This window comes from Macrotis lagotis, chromosome X (assembly GCF_037893015.1).
Source record: "Macrotis lagotis isolate mMagLag1 chromosome X, bilby.v1.9.chrom.fasta, whole genome shotgun sequence".
In the NCBI taxonomy this organism is placed as follows: Eukaryota; Metazoa; Chordata; class Mammalia; order Peramelemorphia; family Peramelidae; genus Macrotis; species Macrotis lagotis.
This window is the reverse complement of record NC_133666.1, coordinates 145,873,186-145,880,950: the sequence shown is the minus strand read 5'-3', so window position 1 is coordinate 145,880,950 and position 7,765 is coordinate 145,873,186. Positions and strand designations below refer to the sequence as shown.

Below are 7,765 nucleotides of genomic sequence, written 5' to 3'. Positions count from 1 at the left end.
AGACTAGTCCTCTTTAGATTGGCACTGTGGAGCACAGCATCCAATTGTCTTGTACTACTTACACCTTTGATCTAAAAGGAAGTGAAATGACGATACTAATATGAAGAAGATTCCAGTGCACATGCATATATCTAAAATCAAGAAAAAGTGGCATCCTTTTGAAGATCTCAAATCACAAATCAGCAGGGGAATGTAAAGGAAACAATATCTTAGAGAAGAGGGATCTGTTCAAGAGAGTGTCAAAAAATTTGTAGTTTGTCTCTGGTCTGAAGAAAAGGGCAAAAAGCCTAAGACATAGAATAGACAGAGTGGAAAGAGGAAGAAAAATCAAAGAGAATAAGAAACAAAGGAGAAAAGCCAGAAGAGTTAATAAATAGATTTCAGGAGGTGGCTTGTTTTCACTAATATCTAATTGGGATTTAATATTTCTTTAAATTTCTTTACTTATTTTAAACATTATTTTGAAAAGGGGTCATAAGGGGTAGCTAGGTGGTGTAGTAGATAAAGCACCGGCCCTGGAGTCAGGAGTACCTGGGTTCAAATCTGGTCTCAGACACTTTATAATTACCTGTGTGGCCTTGAGCAAGCCACTTAACCCCATTTGCCTTGCAAAAACCTAAAAAAAATGGGGTCATAAGTTTCAGTAGACTGCTAATGGGGTCCATGACAATAAGAAAGATTAACTTGTGTAAACCATGCATTTGAGAAGTGGTTCATTTCCCATATCAATGAATTATAGATTCTTCAAGTATAAGGTATCTCCAAAGTCACCTAGCCCAACGTGTATCTGTCTCTCCTTGGCAACATCCCTGACAGGAAGTCATTCTTCTTCCATTTAAAGACTTCTAGTGATGGAAAATCCTCTCTCTAGAGGGAATTTTTTCCATCTTGGACAATGGCATTTTTTAACAAATCTGTTTCTTTCATTGTGCTTAAGTCAGTTTCTTGTACTTTTCATTGTTATTTTTAATTCTATTTTCATGGGAAATTCCAAAATAAATTTAATTCCTTTTCCATAAGATAATCCTTGAGTATTTTATGACCCCCTCCATAATTATTCTCTTCTTTAAGGACAAACATGCTCACTAGTATCCATCCCTCCAGGATCCTCATTTGAATGCAAACAAAAACAAAAACAAAAAAACAACCCTAAATTCAAATCTAGCTTCAGATATTTCCTATCTATGTGACCTTTCTGCCTTCTTTCTGCCTCCATTGCCACCATGAAAAATAGGGATAATAGTACCTACCTCCCCTGATTGTAAAGATAAAATGAAATAACATTTGTAAAATGCTTAACAAAATGTCTGACAAATGGTAGACACTTAAAAATGCTCTTTCCTTCCCCTTTTCTCTCCTTGATATACTTATACTTTTTCTCTAGAGGACACCGATTAATAGACCAAAATATGTCTATTAATTCTTTAGCTGTAGGATGACCTGAGCAGAGAAGAGTAGAACTCAGTATACCACATTTTCCCTATTAGAAACTGAATTTGCATTTAGGTCACCATAGAATAATATTCACATGTACTGAGACTGTAGTCTAATCAAAATCACTAACTACTTTTTAGTCATGCCTCCCCTGTTCTGTACTTTGAGGTCTAAAGACTCTCAAAGGATGGAATCTGGTACAGGTAAGAAAGGTATAAAGACAGCACCTAATACTGATTATCAAAGAGTTGATTATCAAAGTCATTTGGCATTGACTTTTATGATTAGTGCCTTGGAGCATTTTTCATTTGGTTGGTAATAGCATATTTTTTTTCTTTTGAGAAGTGACTTTATATCCTTTGATTACTACCTGTTGAATATATTTTAATCAATTTTCTCTATATCCTAGACATCGGAACTTTATTAGAAAAGTTAGATACAAAGATATTTTCAAAAGAAAATGTTTTCCTTCTAATTTGAACTTCATTGATTGTGCACAACTTTTCAATTTTGGGTCTTCAAAATTGTCCATTTTATCTCCCATGATGCTCTCTATCATTTATTTAGTTAAGAACTCTTTCCCATTACATAAAAAAAGAAAGACATATTCTTCCACATTCCTGAAATCATTTATGACATGATCCTTTCAATCTATCTTGTATATATATTTAGGAGCTTATTGTGGTATGTAGTGTGAAATGTTGATTTAAATCTAATTTCTGCAAGACTTTTTCAATTTTTTCCATAAGTAATCTGTAAAATGAGATGGAAAAGGAAATGACAAAACTCTCAATTCTCTTTGCCAAGAAAAAGCCAAATGGATTCACAAAGAATCAGAGATGACTGAAAAACTAAGCAGCAAAAAAACAAAAAATACTACTGTACTTATTTACTTCTAAATCACAGAATCATTGAGTCAGAGCTGGAAGATATTTTAGAGGTCATCTAGCCCAATGCTTTAATTTTATAATTAAAGAAACTGAGGTCCAAAGACGTGACATGAATTACCCAAGGTCATACAGATAGTAAAGGACAGAGATGGGATTTGAACTCAGATAGTCTGATTTCAAATACAAAATTATTTCTCCTGTCCTTCACTACATCTTTTATACCTTATCTATTTTACCAATTGAATTTTCTATTTTTAACAAGAGTCAAATGTTTTTCATTATTACTGCTAGTAGTATAGCTTAAAAAAGCATGCTTCCTTCTCACTATTTTCCCATTATTTTCCTTAACATAATTGAACTTTTGTTCAAATAGATGAATATTTTATTATTTTCCCCATTCTATGAAACAATACTTTGATTGTGCAGTATAACACTGATGAATTTGTAAATTAATTTATGTAACATTTCCATTATTATTTTCCAAGAATGGCCCAATCATAAGTAATTAATTTGTCTCCAATTATTTAAGTCTGTCTATAATTCCATTGTCAGCTAACTGGAGCAGTGTATAGAATGTTGGTCAGGAATCAGGAAGATTCATTTTCCTGAGTTTAAATATGGTCTCAGATACTTACTAGTTGTGTGACCCTGGGACATCACTTAACTCTGGATTTATCTCAGTTTCCTTATCTGTAAAATGAGTTGGAGAGGGAAATGGCAACCCACTCCTTCATCTTTGCCAAGAAAACCCCAAATGAGGTCACAAAGAGTCATACAAGACTGAAAAAAGAATGAACAACATTTCTATATAAAAAAGAGTTTTATAAATGTTTTTATAGAGCTCCTGTATAAGTCTTTTTTTTTTTTTAGATTTTTCAAGGCAATTGGGTTAAGTGGCTTGCCCAAGGCCACACAGCTAGGTAATTATTAAGTGTCTGAGGTTGGATTTGAACCCAGGTACTCCTGACTCCAAGGCCGGTGCTCTATCCACTGCACCATCTAGCCGCCCCCTGTATAAGTCTTAATAAGCAGCTTACCATAGATATTTCAGACATTTTAAATTATTTTGGAAGAAATATTTTTTCAGTCTCTTTCTTCCTGAAGATTTTTTTATCTCTTTTCTTTACAGAAAAGTTGATGCTTTTCATAGCTTTATTTTATATTCTGCTTCTTTGCTTATTATTAAAGGTTTTACTTTTTTAGTTTAATTTTTAGGGTTTTCCAAGTAAAATATCATAACTTCTGTAGAGAGCATAATTTTGTGGGATTTTTCCCTTGGTCTTCTTTTCTCATATTATTATTACAGCTAGATTTTCTAGAATTATATCAAATAGTGATTTCAGATGATATCATTGCTCTCTCTTTGTTCTTATTAAAAATGCCTCAAGCATTTCTCCATTATAGATAATACTAGCTCTTGGTTGAGAGATGCTATTTACCATGTTGATGAATGGGCTATTTGTGCCTATGCTTTTTATTGTTTTTTAAAAGAAAAAGGGATGTTTTAAAAAGCCTCTTCTGCATCTATTAATATAATCATGCCTTTAATATTGTTTTTGTTATTAATAAGGCTATTATATTTATGGTTTCTCTAATATAGAACCAATTCTCTATTTCTCATATAAATAAAAACCCATAACAGCATATGATATTTTTTTTCTTTTTTTAGGTTCTTGCAAGGCAAATGGGGTTAAGTGGCTTGCCCAAGGCCACACAGCTAGGTAATTGTTAAGTGTCTGAGACCAGATTTGAACCCAGGTACTCCTGACTCCAAGGCCGGTGCTTTATCCACTACGCCACCTAGCCGCCCCAAGCATATGATATTTTAATATGTTTCTGTGTCTTCTTTACTATAGAAATATTTTATTTTATACTTTACATTAATAGTCATTAAAGATGTTGGTCTATAGTTTCCTTTCTCTGTTTTATCTCTCTATTTTATAAATTGAGATCATACTGTTGCAATAGTTCTTTGGAAATTTGATCAAATTCACTTAAAAATCTATCTGGTATTTGGGTTTTTTTTTTTTTTTTGGGTTTTCCGTTTAGGAATTCATTTATTGCTTATTCAGTTTGTTTCCTTAGATTATATCATTTACATTTTTGGTTTCTTGTTCAGTTAATCTACATATTTTATAGTTTTGCAAATATCCTAACATTTTATTTAATTAATCATCTTGGACAATTTAGGTGATAGAGTGGATGGAATGTCTGGAGTTAAGAAGTTGTTGTTCAATTGTTTTGGTCATGTCTGGATCTTTGTGATCCCTATTTGAGGTTTTCTTGGCAAAATTACTGGAGTAGTTTTCCCTTTCTTTCTCCAGGTCATTTTACAGGTGATGAAAATTAAGTAAAATAGTTTACATGACTTTATATTACATTATGAATGAGTCTTCTTGACTCCAGACCTGGACCTCTATCCACTTTAGCTATCCACCTAGCTGATCAAGAAGTTAGAAAGACCTGAGTTCAAATCTGGTTTCAGACATTTACTGACTGAGTGACTCTGGGCAAACAACTTAACCTCTGTTTCCCACAGTTTCCTCAACTGTAAAATTAGAGCCTCTTTCTCCTAGGGTTGTCATGAGGATCAATGAAATAATAACTGCAAAGAATTTAACATAGTGCCTAATAGTGCTATTTAAATGTTAGCTGTTATTATTATTATTATTACTATATAATTGGGAGAAATAGTTTGAAATAATTTCCTTTGTCTACTCTTTATTTGTTGTAAATTTTCCTTTAAATTTTTTTACATTGACAATTTGGTTTTTCTACCTTTTCAATGGGATTAGGTAATGATCTGTTTTAATTTTGTTTTCAAGCTAACCTTATTTATCAATTCATTGGGTTTTTCTCATTCTTTCAAACTTCATCTTTGCTTCTCAAAATGTTCATTTTTGTATTTATTCACTTTTTCTTATTTTTAGTTGCATGCACAATTCATTGATATATTCTTTTGTTGTTGTTGTTGGCTGAGATTGATTAAAGATATAAATTCTCCCCTAAGGATTTCAAATTCTCCCCTAAGCATTCTAGCCCCAAAATTTTAGTTTGTTCTTTCATTGCTGTCACTTCCTTGAAAAAAAAATCATTTTTTCATGATTTATTCTTTGACTCACCAATTCTTCAATTCTTTTAAGTTTTAATCCTTTCTTTAAATACCCTTGATTGATTAAAATTTTTATTGCACTGATATTGGAAAGGTGTGCTTAATATTTCTGCTATTCTTTTGTGAAAACTCCCTTTGACTAATGTAGATCAGCTATCTATCTGCAACTTAAAGAATTGTCTATGTCTTAAAAAGTTGCCTGGGGCACTGAAAGATTGAATAACTTGTCTGTGGTCACACAGCACCTGAAAGAATGCTTGAAATACAGTAGGAACTTAATGTCTACTGATTTCTCAACATATGAGAGTCATAGAGGTTCAACCAAAGCTAGAATATCATTGAGACAAGGAGACCTGTGCTAAGGCATTTGAATTACAGTCCCCAGGAACTGTGACTCAAATAGGTCAGTGATACATTCCCAAAGCTCCTAAGAACAATGAAAATGTGGTCCCTTTTTGTTCATCTTCTCCAGGAGAACAAGGGCATTTATGTGAAGATACAGTCCTAGTCATGTCTTGGTACCCTACTAATCCCAGCATCTTAAAATAGCTAAAGCAGGTTCACTTTTAGGACTCCTTTAATTATTTGAAAGCACTACAAGAGTCACTGGAGATCAAGAATCATACCCTTCCTCTTTCTTTATCCTCCTCCTATCTCCTATATGTAGTCTCAAAATTGCCTGAAACTTCCACATCCTCTGCCCCCAGCTTGGTTTTATTTATATACGGTCAAAGGCTAGCCAGTCAACTGGCATTTATTAAGCACTTACTATATACCAGCTCTTTCATCTCTGACAGAAACTAACCTAGATTTCATCTATTCATAGCTATTACATGGAACACAAAGAAAGCACAAAATTAAAAGCAACAAAAATTTTCCTCTTGCCTTCTCTTTTCTGGAAGGGAGATTCTCAGACCTCTCTTGTTCTTATTGTCAAGCCTTGTTGGGTTCGTGTTGAGGACTACTGTGGCAAACTGCATATTAGCTATACTGGCAGCTTAATTAGTTAGACTCTAGGAGATCCTGAATAAGTTTTAAATTTATTTCTAGCAGGCTTCTTGCCTTTCCTCTTGATAAGAGGCTAGCTTGTCCAGATCACCTGGATCCCTAATTAACAGAAAGAAAGACAAAAAAAAAAAAAAAACCCAGAAACTTTTCTCAACTCATCAAGGTCCTTAAATATTCGCAATAAAAGAGATATTTGATACTTAAAATTCTAAATATTCCTTTTCAATGGTAAATAAAGTCATCTTTCTAGACCAATTAGGCCCAAGTCTCAGTAAGAAAAAAGGATTCTGCCAAATTCCTATTAAGACCTATGCAAGTAACTGTTCCCCCACTCTTCTCAACTTCCTACATCCCAACCACTCAATTTATTCTTCTTTACCTCTCTCTCTAGCATTTAACCTTATTGACCATGGTCTTTTCCTGGATGCTCTCTTTTCCTTCTTTTAATTGCCTCTAGAATAGAATAAAAACTCTCCTATTTGACACTAGAATCCTTTTGCAGCCAGACCCCAGGAAATATTTTCTGAATCCTTACATATAAACTCCCTGCCTCCTATGTGCCATTGTCCATTCAAATTGGCTTTGTTGCTATTTCTAATATATTGCACTTCAGACTTTAGACTGGCTATGATTCAAGTCAGTGTATTCCCTTATTTTCTCCATTTTTTATAATCTATTACTTCCTTTAAGATTCAGCATAAAACCTGTTTTCTGCATAAAACCTGTCTGGACCTTTCTAGATCCTAGTTCCTTTTCTCTCCCAAACTACTTTAAACCTATTTTGGGTATATTTGGTAGATCCTTATAGGTATATATGTTTTCTCACCATGTTAAATATCCTTGAGGATAAGGACTATTTTCTGTCTTTTTTTCCCCAGCACTTCAAATAAGTTCCAACACATAGTACCCTGACACAACCTCTTTTTGTACAAGGACCCTTTTGGTAGTCTGGCAAAACCTCTAGATGCCTTCTTTAAAAATGTGCTGTTGCCTACATGCACAGTTGAAGAAATGCTCAATTTCAGTTAGAGATCAGTAAAAATTAACATGAATTTTTTTCTATTCAAGTTTATTAACTCACTGAAATCTATCCATGAACCATAAAATCTCTCTCTTTTTTTTTTGCAAGGCAATGGGGTTAAGAGGCTTGCTCAAGGCCACACAACTAGGTCATTATTAAGTGTCTGAGGCCAGATTTGAACTCAGGTACTCCTGATTCCAGGGCTAGTGCTCTATCCACTGCATCACCTAGCCACCCTCAGACTATAGAATCTTGACGCAGAACATCTACTCTAAGATAACATACAAATTCCTCTGTTTG

At 33.6% G+C, this 7,765-nt stretch overlaps 1 protein-coding gene across 1 annotated transcript in view; it reads left to right on the top strand.

Moving 5' to 3' along the window:
* The window catches only part of GABBR2 (gamma-aminobutyric acid type B receptor subunit 2), an 879,763-nt gene that overhangs the window by 247,225 nt on the left and 624,773 nt on the right, over positions 1-7,765 (top strand). The window lies entirely within an intron of this gene.